Here is a 24,982-nt window from a genome sequence, read left to right on the forward strand (position 1 = left end):
ATCATGATTTTCTCATTAATTGCTGATCATGTGTCCTTAATGTCATACTGTACCTGTCATAATATTTACGGTTGACCGGCTTACTCTCCACCCTGAATGTCATCATTCTAGTAGATGTCTGGAACAGATGTAAGCAAATGAAAGATAAAATTATGCTTATCAAAACTTTCAAGTAACAAGTTTAATATTTTTCCTAATTACATGGCTCCAGTTTGTGGGATTTGGCCCGTCTCCTGCCAGTGTTGAAGGCTAATGGTTTTTACAGACTCCATTAATCTGTCTGTTCACCCCTTTTTAATTATACACAGAACAGAAGGATGACCAGGGTCAGAAGGTCACATATTCTACCAAGGACTGATCCCTATTGGTTTAGTTCTACTTCTACAAAATATCTTCTGGATGTAAATAGTTTAAAGATATTCTGTCATAGAGATGTCATCAGTATATTGAAAAGACACATACACAAGTACACATAATATATATAAACCAAGTACACACAACATATATAAAACAAGTACACACAACATATATAAAACATGTACACAGGACTTATATAAAACAAGTACATACAACATACATATAACAAGAGGCCCATGGGCCTTAACAGTCACCTGAGATTTGAAATATTTCAGTTAATTTAATTGACCCTTTTTGGCCCAACCCATCAGCCCCTGGGGGTCAGTCAGGACCAACATGTGCATGTCATCAAACTGTCATCCCATGCTGATAATGTTAACCAAGTTAGAATGAATTCCAATCGAAATCAAACAAATTAGAGTCAATAATGTGATTTATCTATATAAACTATAGTAAAGTTTACCCCCTCCCCAGGGGCAAACGTGAGACCCCTGGGTCATGAAATTCACAATTTTGGTAAAGTACCTTAAGACCCTTCCATCTATGAAGAGTATTTGATTCCATCATATCTGAGAGTAGAGAAGAAGATTTTTGAAATTTCAGTCAATTTGGCCCTTTTTAGCCCCTCCCAACAGCCCCTGGGGTCAGTCAGGGCCAACATGTGCATGCCATCAAACTGTCATCCCATGCTGATAATGTTAACCAAGTTAGAATGAATTTCAATCGAAATCAAGCAAATTATAGTCAAAAATGTGATTTCCCTATATAAACTTTAGTAAAGTTTACCCCTCCCCAGGGGCAAACGTGAGACCCCTGGGTCATGAAATTCACAATTTTGGTAAAGCACCTTAAGACCCTTCCATCTATGAAGAGTATTTGATTCCATCATATCTGAGAGTAGAGAAGAAGATTTTTGAAATTTCAGTCAATTTGACCCTTTTTAGCCCCACCCATCAGCCCCTGGGGGTCAGTCAGGGCCAACATGTGCATGCCATCAAACTGTCATCCCATGCTGATAATGTTAACCAAGTTAGAATGAATTTCAATCGAAATCAAGCAAATTATAGTCAAAAATGTGATTTCCCTATATAAACTTTAGTAAAGTTTACCCCTCCCCAGGGGCAAACGTGAGACCCCTGGGTCATGAAATTCACAATTTTGGTAAAGCACCTTAAGACCCTTCCATCTATGAAGAGTATTTGATTCCATCATATCTGAGAGTAGAGAAGAAGATTTTTGAAATTTCAGTCAATTTGACCCTTTTTAGCCCCGCCCATCAGCCCCTGGGGGTCAGTCAGGGCCAACATGTGCTTGCCATCAAACTGTCATCCCATGCTGATAATGTTAACCAAGTTAGAATGAATTTCAATCGAAATAAAGCAAATTATAGTCAAAAATGTGATTTCCCTATATAAACTTTAGTAAAGTTTACCCCTCCCCAGGGGCAAACGTGAGATCCCTGGGTCATGAAATTCACAATTTTGGTAAAGAACCTTACTATCCTTCCATCTATGAAGAGTGTTTGATTCCACCATATCTGAGAGTAGAGAAGAAGATTTTTGAAGTTTTAGTCAATTTGACCCATTTTAGCCCCGCCCCTCAGGCCCCTGGGGGATGGGGACCGTATAATTGACAATTTTGGTTGACCTTTAGCCATAGAAGCTTCCAGCCAAATTTCATTGAATTTGGTTAAGGGGTTTTGGAGAAGAAGTCGAAAATGTAAATTGATTATGGATGCACGATGGACGACGCATGACGCACGACGACGGACAAAAGGCGATTAGAATAGGTCACTTGAGACTTTGTCTCAGGTGACCTAAAAACAAACTGCTTATATTGCCTCAAATAGATGATTTTGTCAAGAGTCTGGAGTTGCTGGCTACCTCAGTTGTCGATCTGCCTAAATGTTCTTATGAGTTTCCATGGGCCAAATAGACTTTTTAGATTTTGAATGTAGGTCAAGGTCATTCATTTGAACAAACTTAATGGCCCTTCACCCCAGCATGATACAGGCCCAGGATAAACTCCTAGGGCCTATTGGTTCTTGAAAAGAAGTTGTTTAAAAGTTTTAGCCTATTTGACCCCTGTGACTTTGAATGTCAGTCAAGGTCATTCATTTGGACAAGCATGGTATCCCTTCACGCCAGCATGCAACAGGCCAAATATTTAGTTCATGGCCTCTTGGTTATTGAGAAGATGTTTAAATGGAAAAGTTGACGTCGGATGGTCGAATGGTCGAACAAAGGAGGTCGGGCCACAGCACCTTAAAAATTACAAGGAGAATAAGACCAGGTGTTCCGGTTAGAGTAAGTGTTTTCTGCCTCATCAACACCTGTCAATCGTTAGTTACCTGGTGATATGTTGCCTCATCAACACCTGTCAATTGTTAGTTACCTGGTGATATGTTGCCTCATCAACACCTGTCAATCGTTAGTTACCTGGCGATATGTTGCCTCATCAACACCTGTCAATCGTTAGTGACCTGGTGATATGTTGCCTCATCAACACCTGCCAATTGTTAGTGACCTGGTGATATGTTACCTCATCAACACCTGTCAATTGTTAGTGACCTGGTGATATGTTGCCTCATCAACACCTGTCAATTGTTAGTGACCTGGTGATATGTTGCCTCATCAACACCTGTCAATTGTTAGTGACCTGGTGATATGTTGCCTCATCAACACCTGTCAATCGTTAGTGACCTGGTGATATGTTGCCTCATCAACACCTGTCAATTGTTAGTGACCTGGTGATATATTGTCTCATCAACACCTGTCAATCGTTAGTTACCTGGTGATATGTTGCCTCATCAACACCTGTCAATTGTTAGTGACCTTGTGATATATTGCCACATCAACACCTGTCAATCGTTAGTTACCTGGTGATATGTTGCCTCATCAACACCTGTCAATTGTTAGTGACCTGACGATATGTTACCTCATCAACACCTGTCAATTGTTAGTGACCTGGTGATATGTTGCCTCATCAACACCTGTCAATCATTAGTGACCTGGTGATATGTTGCCTCATCAACACCTGTCAATTGTTAGTGACCTGGTGATATATTGCCTCATCAACACCTGTCAATTGTTAGTGACCTGGTGATATGTTGCCTCATCAACACCTGCCAATCGTTAGTGACCTGGTGATATGTTACCTCATCAACACCTGCCAATCGTTAGTGACCTGGTGATATGTTGCCTCATCAACACCTGTCAATCGTTAGTTACCTGGTGATATGTTATTTACCACCAATAGGAAGTCTGATTACAATGATTGACAGGTCTCTATTATCAGTTCTCACACTGTTTCATAGCATTATAGTGTTATTAAGTGCAGTGCTTCAGGACACAAGCCGTCTGATTTAAATTAACGGCAGCTGATCTTCTCTCTGTAGTTTCAGCCCAACTCAATACACTTATCAATTATTAATAAAAGTGTTTTGAGACATGTTTTGAGATATTCAAAAGGTTTCTCCGCCATCACTATCTGGCTTTGTGCTTACAAGTCAGGAGAGTGAAGGCATGAATACAGCAGGACATACAAGTGTTCTGTGTCAAATTATTTATCCTTTACGCATAAACATTACTGAAGGATCAAGCGCGTCGCCAGCAGTCGACTAACAATCATCATTGCAGATAACATCTCCATCCTAATCTATAAATCAACAAGTCAGCCATACAATATCTAAAATTTTTATAGTAATTTTTTTTTTATATTCTTATGACAATCGTCTGGGTATTATATGTAAACACTTACCAGGCAGCAAATGTGTTTGATAAAACAAAACCAACCAGAGGTTGATTGTCAAGATAGCATATTTCAGTTAAGAACCATGCTTGATGCCTAGCAACGACCTTTGATTTTCTGTCTACACTCTTATTTTCAATAATTGATATTTTTTTCATACATCAACCTCTAACATGTTAGTTGATGTCATGAATATTTCATGGGCTAGCATTGCCTCGACTTCCTCACTCACTGACACAGCTATATCTGCTGTATATTGTTACCATCCTATGAAGGTAACACAACTTTCACTGACAAGATGCCTACATACACAAGGTCACAGAGAACTGAGAGTGTTAACAGTGCCAGACAGTTCTATCCCTACTGTAGCTACTACGTCAATCCTAAGTATATAAACACTTCATGTTGAAACTGGGAAAAACTACAAATGTAATTTATTTGGGAATCTAAGGTCAAGGGTCAAGTCTCAAAGGCATATGTTGATAATAAGACTTTTACCAGAGTTGATATTTTAACGACAATGGATTATTTGGAATATGTAAGCCAATGGCTAACCAACACCTCTGCTACCTTTGTAATATTATTTGGAATATGTAAGCCAATGGCTAACTAACACCTCTGCTACCTTTGTAATATTATTGGTAATTTCCATGGTGAGATGTAGCAAATTCATAGGTACTTGATACATGTATATCATATTACAGTCAGAAGTCAATGGAAGTTCAATAAGTTACCTGGTTACAATCATAGAAATCAAAGGGAAATTGGGCAATATGAGTAGGATAATACACCACTGTTTGTATCTCCTTCATTACCTCCAAACATTTGACCTATTTTGAACAAGACTAATCTACGGACTACACAAGATATGGACCTCTATACCAAAACCTGTGTATAGTGACCAGGTTACCATGACAAGCATGTACTAGACAAGTTGTACTAAACAAAAATCAAAGTCCCCAGACCAACAGTCAAAGCCTTCTTATCAAGGTCACCAGACCAACAGTCAAAGCCTTCTCATCAAGGTCACCAGACCAACAGTCAAAGCCTTCTTATCAAGGTCACCAGACCAACAGTCAAAGCCTTCTCATCAAGGTCACCAGACCAACAGTCAAAGCCTTCTTATCAAGGTCAACAGACCAACAGTCAAAGCCTTCCCATCAAGGTCACCAGACCAACAGTCAAAGCCTTCTCATCAAGGTCACCAGACCAACAGTCAAAGCCTTCCCATCAAGGTCACCAGAACAACAGTCAAAGCTTTCTTATCAAGGTCACCAGACCAACAGTCAAAGCCTTCTCATCAAGGTCACCAGACAAACAGTCAAAGCCTTCTTATCAAGGTCACCAGACCAACAGTCAAAGCCTTCCCATCAAGGTCACCAGACCAACAGTCAAAGGCTTCCCATCAAGGTCACCAGACCAACAATCAAAGCCTTCCCATCAAGGTCACCAGACCAACAGTCAAAGCCTTCTTATCAAGGTCACCAGACCAACAGTCAAAGCCTTCCCATCAAGGTCACCAGACCAACAGTCAAAGCCTTCCCATCAAGGTCACCAGACCAACAGTCAAAGCCTTCCCATCAAGGTCACCAGACCAACAGTCAAAGCCTTCTTATCAAGGTCACCAGACCAACAGTCAAAGCCTTCCCATCAAGGTCACCAGACTAACAGTCAAAGCCTTCTCATCAAGGTCACCAGACCAAGTCAAAGCCTTCTTATCAAGGTCACCAGACAAACAGTCAAAGCCTTCTTATCAAGGTCACCAGACCAACAGTCAAAGCCTTCTCATCAAGGTCACCAGTAAAACAAATAATGCTTCCTTATCAAGGTCACCAATCAAATAATTAATACTTCCTCATCAAGGTCACAAGTCAAACAATTAATGCTTCCTCGTCAAGGTCACCAGTCAAACAAATAATGCTTCATCATCAAGGTAACCAGTCAAACAGTTCATGCTTCCTCATCAAGGTCACCAGTCAAACAATTAATGCTTCCTCATCAAGGTCACCAGTCAATCAATTGGTTTGATTAATGCTTCTTCATCAAGGTCACCAGTCAAACAATTAATAATGCTTCCTCATCAAGGTCAGACAATCACTGATTGCTTTGTCATCAAGGTCACGAGACAAACAGTGAATTAATTCTTCCTCATCAAGGTCAGACAATCATTGATTGCTTTGTCATCAAGGTCACAAGACAAATAGTAAATGCTTGCTCATCAAGGTCACAAGACAAACAGTTCTGTCAACACTTAATGCTTTGTCATCAATTTCACAAGACAAATGGTCAATGCTTTTCATTAAGGTCAACAGAAAACAAGGATATGACAGTAACAATATCAATGCAATTTGGTCTTGGTCCTGCTCCTCTAATCCCAAGGGTGCCTGACTGCAATTAATTCTCTTCCAACCATGTTGATCCATGCTAAATTTGGTGAAAATCCATCCAGGCTTTCTGGACTAGTAGTGTTTTAAAGAGCAAGGGTGACAGATAGATGAATGACAAATGAATGGATGATGAATGGCAGGTGAATGGATGATGAATGACAGATGAACAGATGATGAATGACAGATGAAAGGATGATGGATGACAGATGCATGGCAGATGAATATATGATGAATAAAGGATGAACAGATGATGAATGACAGGTGAATGGATGATGAATGACAGATGAACAGATGATGAATGACAGATGAAAGGATGATGGATGACAGATGCATGGATGATGAATGGCAGATGAATATATGATGAATAAAGGATGAACAGATGATGAATGACAGGTGAATGGACAATGAATGACAGCTGAATGGATGATGAATGACAGATGAATGAATGATTGGTGACAGGTGAATGGATGATGAATGGCAGATGAAATGATGATGAATGACAGACAAATTAGATGATGAATGACAGATAAATGAATGATGAATGAAAGATGAACAGATGATGAATGACAGATGAAAGGATGATAGATGACAGAAGAATGGATGATGAATGACAGATGAATTGGATGAAGAATGACAGATGAATTGGATGAAGAATGACAGATGAACAGATGATGAATGACAGATGAATAGATGATGAATGACAGATATAGCAGCCTTGTGGTATAAACTACCTGGTTTACTGACCAATTTGGGTTCATTTGGCTTTAGTAGGAACAGAATTTCGATAATATCCAATCATCAATTCATAAATAATTGGAGAAGTGACCTTATGAATGAATTCTTAGAAGAGTTTCATTTGACCAAGGCTTGCTATTGTTATTACCATTCATGAGAGTTGTAACGTGTCAATTACATTACTTTTCTACATCAGCAAGAAGTAAATGATCATAAAACCAATTAAAATTTTCTCAATTTCCAAATAATATATTGTTCCGACTGCTGTTTGTTTATTAGAAGTGATGATTTGTAGTGGCTGACATGATATAACCTCGTTAATTTTGGATACATTCTCAGTTTAGGATTGGCCAATGAGGTGTTAACAAGCTGTGTTTATAGTTTTCTCCAGTATCTCGTCACACCAGTTTGTCCGACATTTATTAGCTCTCCATGTTGTATTTTTATGCATTAAGTGGTTCATCCTTTTCCACATATATAGCTGATGCAGCAGAAACTGAACAATAGTAATTATCAATTGACTCAATCAATCATTTCCACATTACATGCAGTCGATTTTGTAAGTTGTGAATCATGCTGTAATATGCCACAGTTTCCCATGCGTTATTGGCATATTTTCGACTTTTAGGTAATTTGATTAATCAGTCATAGATCAGGCGATGTAAAAGCTTTTCATTGTATGAGTTGAGATTGTCCACAAATTAACTGATTTATTGTAGCTAGAGTTTGTAGTGGAGCTGTTATTGTGCCTCTGTAAAAGCTTGGTATTGATCCCATAGCAGGCACAGCGACATCAGCGCCAGTAAAGAGGCAGGTATCGTTAGTTAGTCACCACAACTTCGACAAAGAGCAATATTTCTCATCAATATTATGCTGGGAATTGTGTACATATACACTTGGCCTTTATGGGACAAAGGCTTGGCTGGTGCTGTTCTGTAGTCACTTAACCTTCTACTTCCTTGTACAGGTCTGGCACATCAAACATCCTCATACATTAATCTCATATCATTTGATAAACTGTACATTCTTCTTCAAATCTCACATCCTCTGGCATATCTCATATCCTCAAACTCATCTCACATCCTCTAATAAATCTCACATCCTCTGGCATATCTCACATCCTCTGGCATATATCATATCTTCAAACACATCTCACATCCTCTAATTAATCTCACATCCTCTGACATATCTCACATCCTCAAACACATCTCACATCCTCTAATAAATCTCACATCCACTGGGATATCATATCCTCAAACACATCTCACATCCTCTAATAAATCTCACATCCACTGGGATATCATATCCTCAAACACATCTCACATCCTCTAATAAATCTCACATCCACTGGGATATCATATCCTCAAACTCATCTCACATCCTCTGGCATATCTCGCATCCTCTGGCATATATCATATCTTCAAACACATCTCACATCCTCTAATAAATCTCAAATCCTCAAACACATCTCACATCCTCTGGCATATCCCATATCCTCCAACACATCTCACATCCTCTAATAAATCTCACACCCTCTGGCATATATCATATCTTCAAACACATCTCACATCCTCTAATAAATCTCACATCCTCAAACACATCTCACATCCTCTGGCATATCCCATATCCTCCAACACATCTCACATCCTCTAATAAATCTCACACCCTCTGGCATATCTCATATCCTCAAACACATCTCACATCCTAATAAATCTCATATCCTATGGCAAACCTCATACCATGAAACAAATCTCCCATCCCATAACACATGTACATTTGATATCCTCTTAACTTCCTCTGAAAAATCTCATAACTTCTATATCTCCCAATTTCTGAAATCACATATCATCTACATTATAACATCTCAAATTCTTGAACACATTTCACATAACCTCCAATGCAATTTACATCATCTCACATCCTCACACACATTTCATATTATCTCTGACTCTATTTACATCATCTCACATTCCCACACACATTTCACATGATCTCTGACTCAGATTACATCATCTCACATTCCCACACACATTTCACATAATTTCTGATCCAGTTTACATCATCTCACAACTTTGCACCCTTATACCATACTTTCTGTCTTGAAGGAATGCCATCAGCAGCCATTATACAGCATTCATTCTACTACCCACTGGTTCAATCTACTACCCACTGGTTCATTCTAACAACCACTGGTTCAGTCTACTACCCACTGGTTCATTCTACAACCTACTGGTTCATTCTACTTCCCACTAGTTCATTCTACAACCGACTGGTTCATTCTACAACCCACTGGTTCATTCTCCTACCCACTGGTTCACTCTACAACCGACTGGTTCATTCTACTACCAAGTGGTTCATTCTACTACCCACTGGTTCATTCTACTACCGACTTGTTCATTCTACAACCGACTGGTTCATTCTACTACCGACTTGTTCATTCTACAACCCACTGGTTCATTCTACTCCTCACTGGTTCATTCTACTACCCACTGGTTCATTCTAACAACCACTGGTTCATTCTACTACCCACTGGTTCATTCTACTACCCACTGGTTCATTCTACTACCCACTATTTCATTCTACTATCCAATTGTTCATTCTACAACCCACTGGTTCATTCTACTACCCACTGGTTCATTCTACTACCAAGTGGTTCATTCTACTACCAAGTGGTTCATTCTACTACCCACTGGTTCATTCTACTACCCACTGGTTCATTCTAACAACCACTGGTTCATTCTACTACCCACTGGTTCATCCCACTACCCACTGGCTTATTCATCTACCCACTGGTTCATTCTACTACCCACTGGTTCATTCTCTTACCCACTGGTTCATTCTACTACCAACTGGTTCATTCTACAACCTACTGGTTCATTCTCCTACCCACTGGTTCATTCTACTACCCACTGGTTCATTCTCCTACCAACTGGTTCATTCTACAACCCACTGGTTCATTCTCCTACCCACTGGTTCATTCTACTACCCACTCATTCATTCTACTACCAAGTGGTTCATTCTACTACCCACTGGATCATTCTACTACCAACTGGTTCATTCCACTACCCACTGGTTCATTCTACTACCCACTCATTCATTCTACTACCCATTGGTTCATTCTACTACCCACTGTTTCATTCTACTACCCACTGGTTCATTCTACTACCCACTGCTTCATTCCTCAACCTACTGGTTCATTCCACTACCCACTCGTTCATTCTACAACCCACTGGTACTGCTTTCACATATTGCTCTTATGACAATTGAAAAGCAAAATAAAAACAAGTAGATTAAATAAAGATAAGTTTGATTTATATGGAGGAAAGTGACTTTAATTTGTTGTGAGAATGGCTGAATAATGGTATGTATCGATGAGTTCTGGACAGACAGACATATCCTCATTACGGACTTAAATTACGACAGTAGTGAGATGGCAGTGAATAGTATTGGCTTGTGATGACCTTCAGTACATCAAAACCGATGCTGTGAAATTGAGATTTATCCAGGGAGAGAAAATGAGTGGATTCCACTTATTGGATATCCTACTATGCCTAGCACTGTGGGTCTGTATCATAGCCGAGTATCTGTCCCCGACAAGCAAACACCATTACTACATTGATTTGTGTCTGTATGCAAAAGTGAAAATCAAATTTGACAAGTTTTTTATTGTCCTCCTCAGACAATGACAGTATGTAGGTAGTGAGTGATAGAGAGAAAGAATAAACAGTCTGATGTGCTGAAAGTTTTCCAGGGCTAATAACTGTACATACACCACAGTAGATCAGGGGAAAACACTCCTCCTAAACCCCTCCTATAGATCAGGGGGAAACACCCCTCCTAAACCCCTCCTATAGATCAGGGGGAAACACCCCTCCTAAACCCCTCCTATAGATCAGGGGGAAACACCCCTCCTAAACCCCTCCTATAGATCAGGGGGAAACACCCGTCCTAAACCCCTCTTATAGATCAGGGGGAAACACCTCTCCTAAACCCCTCTTATAGATCAGGGGGAAACACCTCTCCTAAACCCCTCCTATAGATCAGGGGGAAACACCCCTCCTAAACCCCTCTTATAGATCAGGGGGAAACACCCCTCCTAAACCCCTCCTATAGATCAGGGGGAACAATACCCCTCCTAAACCCCTCCTCTAGATCAGGGGGAAACACCCCTCCTAAACCCCTCCTATAGATCAGGGGGAAACACCCCTCCTAAACCCCTCCTATAGATCAGCGGGAACAATACCCCTCCTGAACCCCTCCTCTAGATCAATGGACAATACCCCTCCTATAGATCAGGGGACAATACTCCTTCTAAGCCCATCTATAGATCAGAGGGCACTATCCCTCCTTAACCACTCCTCTAGATCAGGGGGACAATACTACTCCTAAACCCCTCCTGAACCCTACCTATAGATCAGGGGACAATACCACTCCTAAACCCCTCCTAAACCCTACTTATAGATCAGGGGACAATACCCCTCATAAACCCCTCCTCTAGATCAGGGGACAATACCCCTCCTAAACCCCTCCTATAGATCAGGGGGATACTACCCCTCCTAAACCCCTCCTATAGATCAGGGGACAATACCCCTCCTATACATCAGGGGGACAATACCCCTCATAAACCCCTCCTCAAAGTACCGCCCAGATCTTTACTTCTTATTTATATATTATATATACATATATAAAGTATATCCTCCTTTAAGTTAAATATATAAAACATTGGAGGTTATTACATTGAATTACTAATAACTAAACATAAGTACAAAGTGACATTTACATAAATGTTTCCTTACTCCTATAAGCTGTGATCAGCACACCTGTACAATGCACAAAATATATATATCCAATCAGCACACCTGTACAATGCACAAAATATATATATCCAATCAGCACACCTGTACAATGCATAAAATATATCTATCCAATCAGCACACCTGTACCATTGCACAAAATAGATAAATCCAATCAGCACATATATTAATCCATCAGTTTATAGCTTGAAGGTGAAATGTCAATGTTAGATGCTTTTAGATAACTTAATTGTTACTTGTTTTTCTTGACAAAACAAAACAAATAATCACAAACTCTATTTCTGAGCTTGTTAATTAATGGTTTACATGCAGCATCAGAGTTTTCAGCAATGATGGTAGCCTTAACTATAATAAGGGCCTTGATTATAGATATTTCTATCTGAGAACAAAAGGTATCTCCACTCTGAAAACGAGGGAGAATTTGATAGAAAATGCTTCTCAACAGTAAAATACAAGAAAGGGAAGTTATTTTATAAAAGCATTGGTGTGGATTTGAAAAGTGAGTGAAACAAGAACATTTATAGCAATACAATGTAAAACAAATCCTCCACCAATCAAAGGCTTTATTATACTTAACTCTTTAAATCAACCAATCAGACACTCTGTTACATATATGATATGCTGCCAATTATACTGCCACATAAAAATGTAGATCAAAATCTTGAAACTTAGGGGGTAGGACAGTATTTTATCACGCTGATGAACTACATATTCAGTATCAAGCTTGATAACTTTCAGAACTTCTTAGACTTAAAAGTTAGCCTTGAAGGTCAAGCTGATGTAAATTAGAATGGTTTGGGATAATATCAGTATTCATAAAACATGACATCGGATTTTGATTGGCATATATACACAATGTACTTAAAAAGATGCAGCACCGTTTTCAAGAAATGAAATCAATTCTCAGAAGCAAAGTAACATACACATTAAAGTCAGAATAAGTTTTCCTCCTTAAAAAACTTCTCATCTGTTAAATGTTTAGTACAGAAAAAAAATCAATATGGTTTCTGACTAGCTTAGGAAACTTTCATCATCTAAGTTACAAATACATGTCAAAAGATGGCTTGTTGGAGCCTGTCTGTAGATATTAGAATCTGTCCCTCGGCTCACCTCACTGAAAGGGATATGTACGTCCCCTGGAGCTCACATCACCGAGGGGTATTGTATGTCATATACTCTCTCAACACAGTTCACTTCACAGCAAGGGATATGTACATCATTATCAAAGTGCATGAGATCATCTCACAGAGAAGTATTCATAGCAATGTCCATGAGATCATCTCACAGTGAGGAATTAATATCAATCTTCATAAGATCATCTCACAGAGAGGATTACATATCAATCTTCATAAGATCATTTCATAGGACAAATAAATTCATGAGACAAAGATGGAAGAACATTTTTCCATTAAAAATGGACAGATCCTATATTGGACCCTTTTAGGACAAAGGATTGGATGGATCCTTATGTAGGGCCAGACTACAATGTCATGTGTCCTGGGTGCTGCTGGGAAGGCGACAGATGAGCTATGTTGTCAGTGTTCGAGACTATCAGGTCGACAAATATCACCCCTACATTCCTCATTCTCCCCGAGTTTCTTTTGATAATGACAGAGATTCTATATTAATTCAGTGAACTATGATAGATTTAAATTTCAAGTCTGTGAAGTTGGTCTTTTTCTTTCAAGTGCAGACCACTATCATACCTGTAGGTCAAGTTTTGGAAGCCATCACACTTTCCTCCTGTCTTATCTGATACCACACAGTATATCTCATTACCAGACTGTTCACAAACATCTACTCAAGTTTCACTTGCTTACAATAAATCTGACTAATACATTCTTCAAAGAAATTTAAAAATCCCTTTGTAGTTACCAATGAACAAAGCAGGCAAAAATGCTTTCATTCACCTTTAATAAGAAATGTTTTTATAAATATCATCCTGGATGTCTGCAAGTGAACAATATATTCACACAACAGATAGAAATTGATCAGAATAAAATACTTCATTTGAACACTTGTCTAATGAAAAATGTATTATCATTAATTTTAAAAGTCTTACTTCTATTTCACATAACCAAATAATCACCAAAGAGCAATTATAAAAAGTGCCAGAGAAGACTGAGAAGGTGATACAGTGAAGGACTGAGAGGGTGACACAGTGTAGGACTAGGAGGGTGATACAATTTAGGACTGGGTGGGTGACACATTACTGGACAGAGTAGGTGACACAGTGTATGACTGAGAGGGTGACACAGTGTAGGACTGAGTGGGTGACACAGTGTAGGACTGAGAGGATGACACATTGTAGGACTGAGTGGGTGACATATTACTGGACTGAGTGGGTGACACAGTGAAGGACTGAGAGGGTGACACATTACTGGACTGAGTGGGTGATACAATGTAGGACTGAGTGGGTGACACATTACTGGACAGAGTGGGTGACACAGTGTAGGACTGGGAGGGTGACACAGTGTAGGACTGAGAGGATCATACATTGTAGGACTGAGTGGGTGACACAGTGCTGGACTGAGTTGGTAACACATTGTAGGTCTGAGTGGGTGGCACAGTGTAGGACTGAGAGGGTGACAAAGTGTAGGACTGAGAGTGTGACATGGTGTAGGACTGAGTGGGTGACACAATGTAGGACTGAGTGGGTGACACATTGTAGGTCTGAGTTGGTAATACAGTGTAGGTCTGAGTGGGTGACACAGTGTAGGACAGAGTGGGTGACACATTACTGGACTGAGTGGGTGACACAGTGTAGGACTGAGAGGGTGACACAGTGTAGGACTGAGTGGGTGACACAGTGTAGGACTGAGTGGTTGACACAGTGTAGGACTGAGAGGGTGACACAGTGTAGGTTTGAGTGGGTGACACAGTGTAGGTCTGAGTGGGTGACACATTACTGGACTGAGTGGGTGACACAGTGTAGGACTGAGTGGGTGACACATTACTGGACTGAGTGGGTGACACAGTGTAAGACTGAGTGTGTGACACAGTGTAGGACTGAGTGGGTGACACAGTGTAGGACTGAGTGGGTGACACAGTGTAGGACTGAGTGGGTGACACATTACTGGACTGAGTGGGTGACACAGTGTAAGACTGAGTGGGTGACACAGTGTAGGACTGAGTGGGTGACACAGTGTAGGACTGAGTGGGTGACACATTACTGGACTGAGAGGGTGACACAGTGTAGGACTGAGAGGGTGACAGTGTAGGACTGAGTGGGTGACACAGTGTAGGACTGAGTGGGTGACACATTACTGGACTGAGAGGGTGACACAGTGTAGGACTGAGAGGGTGACACAGTGTAGGACTGAGTGGGTGACACAGTGTAGGACTGAGAGGGTGACACATTACTGGACTGAGTGGGTGATACATTACTGGACTGAGTGGGTGACACAGTGTAGGACTGAGTGGGTGACACATTACTGGACTGAGAGGTTACACAGTGTAGGACTGAGTGGGTGACACATTACTGGACTGAGTGGGTGACACAGCGCTGGACTGAGTGGGTGAAACATTGTAGGACTGAGAGGGTGGCACAGTGTAAGACTGAGTGGGTGACACAGTGTAGGACTGAGAGGGTGACACAGTGTAGGACAGAGTGGGTGACACATTACTGGACTGAGTGGGTGACACAGTGTAGGACTGAGAGGGTGACACAGTGTAGGACTGAGTGGGTGACACAGTGTAGGACTGAGTGGTTGACACAGTGTAGGACTGAGAGGGTGACACAGTGTAGGTTTGAGTGGGTGACACAGTGTAGGTCTGAGTGGGTGACACATTACTGGACTGAGTGGGTGACACAGTGTAGGACTGAGTGGGTGACACATTACTGGACTGAGTGGGTGACACAGTGTAAGACTGAGTGGGTGACACAGTGTAGGACTGAGTGGGTGACACAGTGTAGGACTGAGTGGGTGACACATTACTGGACTGAGAGGGTGACACAGTGTAGGACTGAGAGGGTGACAGTGTAGGACTGAGTGGGTGACACAGTGTAGGACTGAGTGGGTGACACATTACTGGACTGAGAGGGTGACACAGTGTAGGACTGAGAGGGTGACACAGTGTAGGACTGAGTGGGTGACACAGTGTAGGACTGAGAGGGTGACACATTACTGGACTGAGTGGGTGATACATTACTGGACTGAGTGGGTGACACATTACTGGACTGAGTGGGTGACACAGCGCTGGACTGAGTGGGTGAAACATTGTAGGACTGAGAGGGTGGCACAGTGTAGGTCTGAGTGGGTGACACAGTGTAGGACTGAGAGGGTGGCACAGTGTAGGACTGAGTGGGTGACACATTACTGGACTGAGTGGATGACACAATGTAGGACTGAGTGAGTGACACATTACTGGACTGAGTGGGTGACACAGTGTAGGACTGAGCGGGTGACACATTACTGGACTGAGTGGGTGACACATTGGTGGACTGAGTGGGTGACACAGTGTAGGACTGAGAGGATGACACAGTGTAGAACTGAGTGGGTGACACATTACTGGACTGAGTGGGTGACACAGTGTAGGTCTGAGTGGGTGACACAGTGTAGGACTGAGTGGTTGACACAATGTAGGACTGAGTGGTTGACACAGTGTAGGACTGAGTGGGTGACACATTGTAGGACTGAGTGGGTGGCACAGTGTAGGACTGAGTGGGTGGCACAGTGTAGGACTGAGTGAGTGACACATTACTGGACTGAGTGGGTGACACAGTGTAGGTCTGAGTGGGTGACACAGTGTAGGACTGAGTGGTTGACACAATGTAGGACTGAGTGGTTGACACAGTGTAGGACTGAGTGGGTGACACATTACTGGAATGAGTGGGTGACACAGTGTAGGACTGAGTGGGTGACACATTACTGGACTAAGAGGATGACACAGTGTAGAACTGAGTGAGTGACACATTACTGGACTGAGAGGGTGACACAGTGTAGGACTGAGTGAGTGACACATTACTGGACTGAGAGGGTGACACAGTGTAGGACTGAGTGGGTGACACAATGTAGGACTGAGTGAGTGACACATTACTGGACTGAGTGGGTGACACAATGTAGGACTTAGTGAGTGACACATTACTAGACTGAGTGGTTGACACAGTGTAGGACTGAGTGGGTGACACATTACTGGACTAAGAGGATGACACAGTGTAGAACTGAGTGAGTGACACATTACTGGACTGAGAGGGTGACACAGTGTAGGACTGAGTGGGTGACACAATGTAGGACTGAGTGAGTGACACATTACTGGACTGAGTGGGTGACACAGTGTAGGACTGAGTGGGTGACACATTACTGGACTGAGTGGGTGACACAGTGTAGGACTGAGTGGGTGACACATTACTGGACTGAGTGGGTGACACAGTGGTGGACTGAGAGGGTGACACAGTGGTGGACTGAGAGGGTGACACATTGTTAGACTGAATGGGTTACACATTACTGGACTGAGTGGGTGACATTGTAGGACTGAGTAGGTGACACATTACTGGACTAAGACGATGACAAATTACTGGACTGAGATGGTGACACAGTGTAGGACTGAGTGGGTGGCACAGTGTAGGACTGAGTGGGTGACACAGTGCTCGACTGAGACGGTGACACATTACTGGACTTAGACGGTGACACAGTGTAGGACTGAGACGGTGATACAGTGCTGGACTGAGACGATGATACAGTGCAGGACTGAGTGGGTGACACAGTGCAGGATTGAGTGGGTGATACAGTGAAGGATTGAGTGGGTGATACAGTGAAGGATTGAGTGGGGACACAGTGGTGGACTGAATGTATTACACATTGTAGGACTGAATGGGTGACATGATGCTGGACTGAGTTGGTGACAAAGTGCTTGACTGAATGGATGATACAGTGTTGCACTGAATTAATGACCAGCAACACTGAGTCCCACAAACTTGAAAGTAATAAATAAAACAAAAAAACACTGAGTCACACGAAACCGAAGGTAAACAACAACACTAAGTCACACAAAAAGGGAAGTATACAAACAAGAGGCCCATGGGCCTTAATGGTCACCTTAGTTTTGATAAATTTTAAATTTTAGCATATTAGACCCCTGTGACCTTGAATGAAGATCAATGTTATCCATTTGAACAAACTTGGTAGCCCTTCATCCCAGCATGCTACATACCTTATATTGTGTCTCTGGGCCTTTTGGTTATCAAGAAGAAATTGTTTAAAGATTTTAGCATATTTGACCCCTGTGACCTTCAATGAAGGTCAAGGTCATCCATTTGAACAAACTTGGTAGCCCTTGGTCTAAGCATGGTACAGACCTAATATTGGGTCTCTGGGCCGTTTGGTTATCAAGAAGAAGTTGTTTATAGATTTTAGCATATTTGACCCCTGTGACCTTATATGAAGGTCAAGGTCATCCATTTGAACAAACTTGGTAGCCCTGCACTGAGACACACAGAACGAGAAGTTAATAAAACAAACAACACCAAGTTACACAAAACAGGAAGTAAACAACAACACTGAGTCACACAAAACAGGAAGTAAACAACAACATTGAGTAACACAAAACAGGAAGTTAACGAACAACATTGAGTAACACAAAACAGGAAGTAAACAAACACTGAGTCACACAAAACAGGAAGTAAACAACAACACTGAGTCACACAAAACAGGAAGTAAACAAACAACACTGAGTCACACAAAACAGGAAGTTAACAAACAACACTAAGTCACACAAAACAGGAAGTTAACAAACAACACTGAGTCACACTAAACAGGAAATAAACAACAACACTGAGTCATACAAAACAGGAAGTTAACGAACAACATTGAGTAACACCAAACAGGAAGTTAACAAACAACATTGAGTAACACAAAACAGGAAGTAAACAAACAACATTAAGTAACACAAAACAGGAAGTAAACAAACAACACTGAGTCACACAAAACAGGAAGTAAACAAACAACACTGAGTCACACCAAATAGGAAGTTAACAAACAACACTATGTCACACAAAACAGGAAGTTAACAAACAACACTGAGTCACACTAAACAGGAAGTTAACAAACAACACTGAGTCACACTAAACAGGAAGTAAACAAACAACATTGAGTAACACAAAACAGGAAGTAAACAACAACACTGAGTCACACAAAACAGGAAGTTAACAACAACACTGAGTAACACAAAACAGGAAGTTAACAAACAACACTGAGTCACACAAAACAGGAAGTTAACAAACAACACTGAGTCACACAAAACAGGAAGTAAACAACAACATTGAGTAACACAAAACAGGAAGCAAACAAACAACACTGAGTCACACAAAACAGGAATAAAATAAAACAAACAACACTGAGTCACAGAAAACAGGAAGTAAAGGTAACAGACAACACTGAGTCACACATGACAGGAAGTAAAGGTAATAGACAATACTGAGTCACACATGACAGGAAGTAAAGGTAACAGTCAACATCGAGTCACATATGTCAGGAAGTAAAGGTAATAGACAAGACTGAGTCACACACAACTGGAATTAAAGGTATTAATAGACAAGGCCGAGCCAAACATGACAGGAAGTAAAGGTAACAGACAAGACTGAGTCACACATGACAGGAAGTAAAGGTTACAGACAAGACTGAGTCACACATGACAGGAAGTAAAGGTTACAGATAACACTGAGTAACACATGACAGGAAGTTAAGGAAATAGACAACACTGAGTCACACATGACAGGAAGTAAAGGAAATAGATAACACTGAGTCACCAAAAACAGGAAGTAAACGTTACAGACAACATTCAAATGTTGTTAATTTTGTTCCTATCAGACTGAATTAGCATACAGGTCAAATTTCGGCATGTTTGCCCTTTGTTTGAACAACATTGATAGTTGTTCATCCCAGCAAGTTATTGACCAAAATATTGATCATTGTCCTGTGTAACTGGTTAGTAAGAGAAATTATTTAAATATTAAGTTAACACCTGATGATGACTGGGACACAAGCTCATAGTGGACCTTTGATATACAGTAAATGAAACAAGTACCTTCAGATATAAAACAAGGGGTCTGGTAGGTGGAACATCTTTAAACACTTAAACGACCACAATCAAAAGCAAAGCAGTTCTATAACAGAATATCAACTAGTAAGGTTTATTATCTATATTAAACTCTAAAAAAAAAAACGAAATTTAATTCCACACTTTTTCACTCCAACTCTTATCAGTCACAATAAAATCATATATGAAAACCAGATAAGTGTATACCAGGCCTCAATAAGACATTTGTATACCAGGCCTCAATAAGACATTCGTATACCAGACCTCAATAAGATATTTGTATATCAGACCTCAATAAGACATTCGTATACCAGGCCTCAATAAGACATCCGTATACCAGGCCTCAATAAGACATCCGTATACCAGGCCTCAATAAGACATTCGTATACCAGGCCTCAATAAGACATCCGTATACCAGGCCTCAATAAGATATTTGTATATCAGACCTCAATAAGACATCCGTATACCAGGCCTCAATAAGACATTCGCATACCAGGCCTCAATAAGACATTCGTATACCAGGCCTCAATAAGACATTCGTATACCAGGCCTCAATAAGACATTCACATATATACCAGGCTTCAATAAGACATTCACATATATACCAGGCTTCAATAAGACATTCGTATACCAGGCCTCAATAAGATATTTGTATACCAGGCCTCAATAAGATATTCACATATATACCAGGCTTCAATAAGACATTCACTTATTATATACCAGGCTTCAATAAGACATTCGTATACCAGGCCTCAATAAGACATTCGTATACCAGGCCTCAATAAGATATTTGTATACCAGGCCTCAATAAGATATTCGTATACCAGGCCTCAATAAGACATTCGTATACCAGGCCTCAATAAGACATTCGTATACCAGGCCTCAATAAGACATTCGCATACCAGGCCTCAATAAGACATTCGTATACCAGGCTTCAATAAGACATTCACATATATACCAGGCTTCAATAAGACATTCGTATACCAGGCTTCAATAAGACATTCACATATATACCAGGCTTCAATAAGACATTCGCATACCAGGCTTCAATAAGACATTCGCATAGCAGGCCTCAAAAAGACATTTGAGTGTATATGCCTGTATCTGTCAAGGTCGTATGTAGAGGCTGCAAGATATATTTAATATCAGTAAATATCATCACCCTTGAGAGTCACATTGTCAACCTGCCTTACTTAGGAGTGGGAGGATTGGTACATGGTAGGGTCTGTGTTACTTAGGAGTGGGAGGATTAGTACATGGTAGGGTCTGTGTTACTTAGGAGTGGGAGGATTAGTACATGGTAGGGTCTGTGTTACTTAGGAGTGGGAGGATTGGTACATGGTAGGGTCTGTGTTACCTAGGAGTGGGAGGATTAGTACATGGTAGGGTCTGTGTTACTTAGGAGTGGGAGGATTGGTACATGGTAGGGTCTGTGTTACTTAGAAGTGGGAGGATTGGTACATGGTAGGGTCTGTGTTACTTAGGAGTGGGAGGATTGGTACATGGTAGGGTCTGTGTTACTTAGGAGTGGGAGGATTGGTACATGGTAGGGTCTGTGTTACTTAGGAGTGGAAGGATTGGTACATGGTAGGGTCTGTGTTACCTAGGAGTGGGAGGATTGGTACATGGTAGGGTCTGTGTTACTTAGGAGTGGAAGGATTGGTACATGGTAGGGTCTGTGTTACCTAGGAGTGGGAGGATTGGTACATGGTAGGGTCTGTGTTACCCAGGAGTGGGAGGATTGGTACATGGTAGGGTCTGTGTTACCTAGGAGTGGGAGGATTGGTACATGGTAGGGTCTGTGTTACCTAGGAGTGGGAGGATTGGTACATGGTAGGGTCTGTGTTACCTAGGAGTGGAAGGATTGGTACATGGTAGAGTCTGTGTTATTAGGAGTGGGAGGATTGGTACATGGTAGGGTCTGTGTTACCCAGGAGTGGGAGGATTGGTACATGGTAGGGTCTGTGTTACCTAGGAGTGGGAGGATTGGTACATGGTAGGGTCTGTGTTACCTAGGAGTGGGAGGATTGGTACATGGTAGGGTCTGTGTTATTAGGAGTGAGAGGATTGGTACATGGTAGGGTCTGTGTTATTAGGAGTGGGAGGATTGGTACATGGTAGGGTCTGTGTTACTAAGGAGTGGGAGGATTGGTACATGGTAGGGTCTGTGTTATTAGGAGTGGGAGGATTGGTACATGGTAGGGACTGTGTTACCTAGGAGTGGGAGGATTGGTACATGGTAGGGACTGTGTTACCTAGGAGTGGGAGGATTGGTACATGGTAGGGTCTGTGTTACTAAGGAGTGGGAGGATTAGTACATGGTAGGGTCTGTGTTACCTAGGAGTGGGAGGATTGGTACATGGTAGGGTCTGTGTTACCTAGGAGTGGGAGGATTGGTACATGGTAGGGTCTGTGTTACCTAGGAGTGAGAGGATTGGTACATGGTAGGGTCTGTGTTACCCAGGAGTGGGAGGATTGGTACATGGTAGGGTCTGTGTTACCTAGGAGTGAGAGGATTGGTACATGGTAGGGTCTGTGTTACCTAGGAGTGAGAGGATTGGTACATGGTAGGGTCTGTGTTACTAAGGAGTGGGAGGATTGGTACATGGTAGGGTCTGTGTTACTAAGGAGTGGGAGGATTGGTACATGGTAGGGACTGTGTTATTAGGAGTGGGAGGATTGGTACAAGGTAGGGTCTGTGTTATTAGGAGTGGGAGGATTGGTACATGGTAGGGTCTGTGTTACCTAGGAGTGGGAGGATTGGTACATGGTAGGGTCTGTGTTACCTAGGAGTGAGAGGATTGGTACATGGTAGGGTCTGTGTTACTTAGGAGTGGGAGGATTGGTACATGGTAGGGTCTGTGTTACCTAGGAGTGGGAGGATTGGTACATGGTAGGGTCTGTGTTACTTAGGAGTGGGAGGATTGGTACATGGTAGGGTCTGTGTTACTTAGGAGTGGGAGGATTGGTACATGGTAGGGTCTGTGTTACCTAGGAGTGGTAGGATTGGTACATGGTAGGGACTGTGTTACTTAGGAGTGGGAGGATTGGTACATGGTAGGGTCTGTGTTATTAGGAGTGGGAGGATTGGTACATGGTAGGGTCTGTGTTACCTAGGAGTGGGAGGATTGGTACATGGTAGGGTCTGTGTTACCTAGGAGTGGGAGGATTGGTACATGGTAGGGTCTGTGTTACTTAGGAGTGGGAGGATTGGTACATGGTAGGGTCTGTGTTACCTAGGAGTGGGAGGATTGGTACATGGTAGGGTCTGTGTTACCTAGGAGTGGGAGGATTGGTACATGGTAGGGTCTGTGTTACCTAGGAGTGGGAGGATTGGTACATGGTAGGGTCTGTGTTACCCAGGAGTGGGAGGATTGGTACATGGTAGGGTCTGTGTTACTAAGGAGTGGGAGGATTGGTACATGGTAGGGTCTGTGTTACCTAGGAGTGGGAGGATTGGTACATGGTAGGGTCTGTGTTACTAAGGAGTGGGAGGATTGGTACATGGTAGGGTCTGTGTTACCTAGGAGTGGGAGGATTGGTACATGGTAGGGTCTGTGTTATTAGGAGTGGGAGGATTGGTACATGGTAGGGTCTGTGTTACCTAGGAGTGAGAGGATTGGTACATGGTAGGGTCTGTGTTATTAGGAGTGGGAGGATTGGTACATGGTAGGGTCTGTGTTACCTAGGAGTGGGAGGATTGGTACATGGTAGGGTCTGTGTTACCTAGGAGTGGGAGGATTGGTACATGGTAGGGACTGTGTTACCTAGGAGTGGGAGGATTGGTACATGGTAGGGTCTGTGTTACCTAGGAGTGGGAGGATTGGTACATGGTAGGGTCTGTGTTACCTAGGAGTGGGAGGATTGGTACATGGTAGGGTCTGTGTTATTAGGAGTGGGAGGATTGGTACATGGTAGGGTCTGTGTTACCTAGGAGTGAGAGGATTGGTACATGGTAGGGTCTGTGTTACTAAGGAGTGGGAGGATTGGTACATGGTAGGGTCTGTGTTATTAGGAGTGGGAGGATTGGTACATGGTAGGGTCTGTGTTACTAAGGAGTGGGAGGATTGGTACATGGTAGGGTCTGTGTTACCTAGGAGTGGGAGGAGGTGACATCGTATCACGAATTCCTCCATCTTTATGCTGTACTTTACCACACTATTTACATTCCTATATTGACATAATATATTAAATCCTCTCATAGGCAATATTGACTTCAAACAGCATTTTGTGAAATGAAACATCTTGGATAAACAACCTTGGCAAGTACACAAGGAGATGAATGCCATGACATTTAAAAACATACTGGTATTTCAGGTGAAAAAAAAAGAAGCAATAAGATAGGAGATATTGATTGAAGTAGAGAGGAGAATAATCTGACAGATGACCTGTACAACAGAGAGTTTGCTTCCTATACTCAAATCATACCAGGTGTTAGTTTCCACATGATGTTCATTATTTTGGAATATTTTTCATTTGTGATAAAAACTTTAGAATGAGAAGCCAAGCACATCAATAGGAAGTCATATGAACATTGGTTACTTTACCATGTTTTATACTTTATCACTTTTCTGTATACTATATCATTGTTGTGTACCCGGTACCATAAATCATTGTTGTGTACCCGGTACCATACATCATTTTTGTGTACCCGGTACCATAAATCATTGTTGTGTACCCGTACCATAAATCATTGTTGTGTACCCGGTACCATAAATCATTGTTGTGTACCCAGTACCATAAATCATTGTTGTGTACCCGGTACCATAAATCATTGTTGTGTACCCAGTACCATAAATAGAGGATATCTAACAGTGTTTTCAGTAATACCAAATATATTTCACGAGTGGGGCTAATATTTTGATATTTTTCACGCGTGCGCAGCACGTGTGAAAAATATCT

General features: G+C 41.7%; 1 long non-coding RNA gene across 4 annotated transcripts in view; it reads right to left on the reverse strand.

Moving 5' to 3' along the window:
* LOC117329226 overlaps positions 1-24,982 on the reverse strand; it is a 178,428-nt gene that overhangs the window by 60,837 nt on the left and 92,609 nt on the right. For 3 of the 4 annotated variants that reach the window (XR_004533137.1, XR_004533135.1, XR_004533138.1), the window contains exon 2: positions 54-118. This is a non-coding gene — a long non-coding RNA (uncharacterized LOC117329226). Of the gene's footprint in view, positions 1-53; positions 119-13,153; positions 13,223-24,982 lie in introns of those variants that run through there. The other variant, XR_004533136.1, reaches the window with a different exon arrangement.

Source organism: Pecten maximus, chromosome 1, assembly GCF_902652985.1.
Source record: "Pecten maximus chromosome 1, xPecMax1.1, whole genome shotgun sequence".
NCBI lineage: Eukaryota > Metazoa > Mollusca > Bivalvia > Pectinida > Pectinidae > Pecten > Pecten maximus.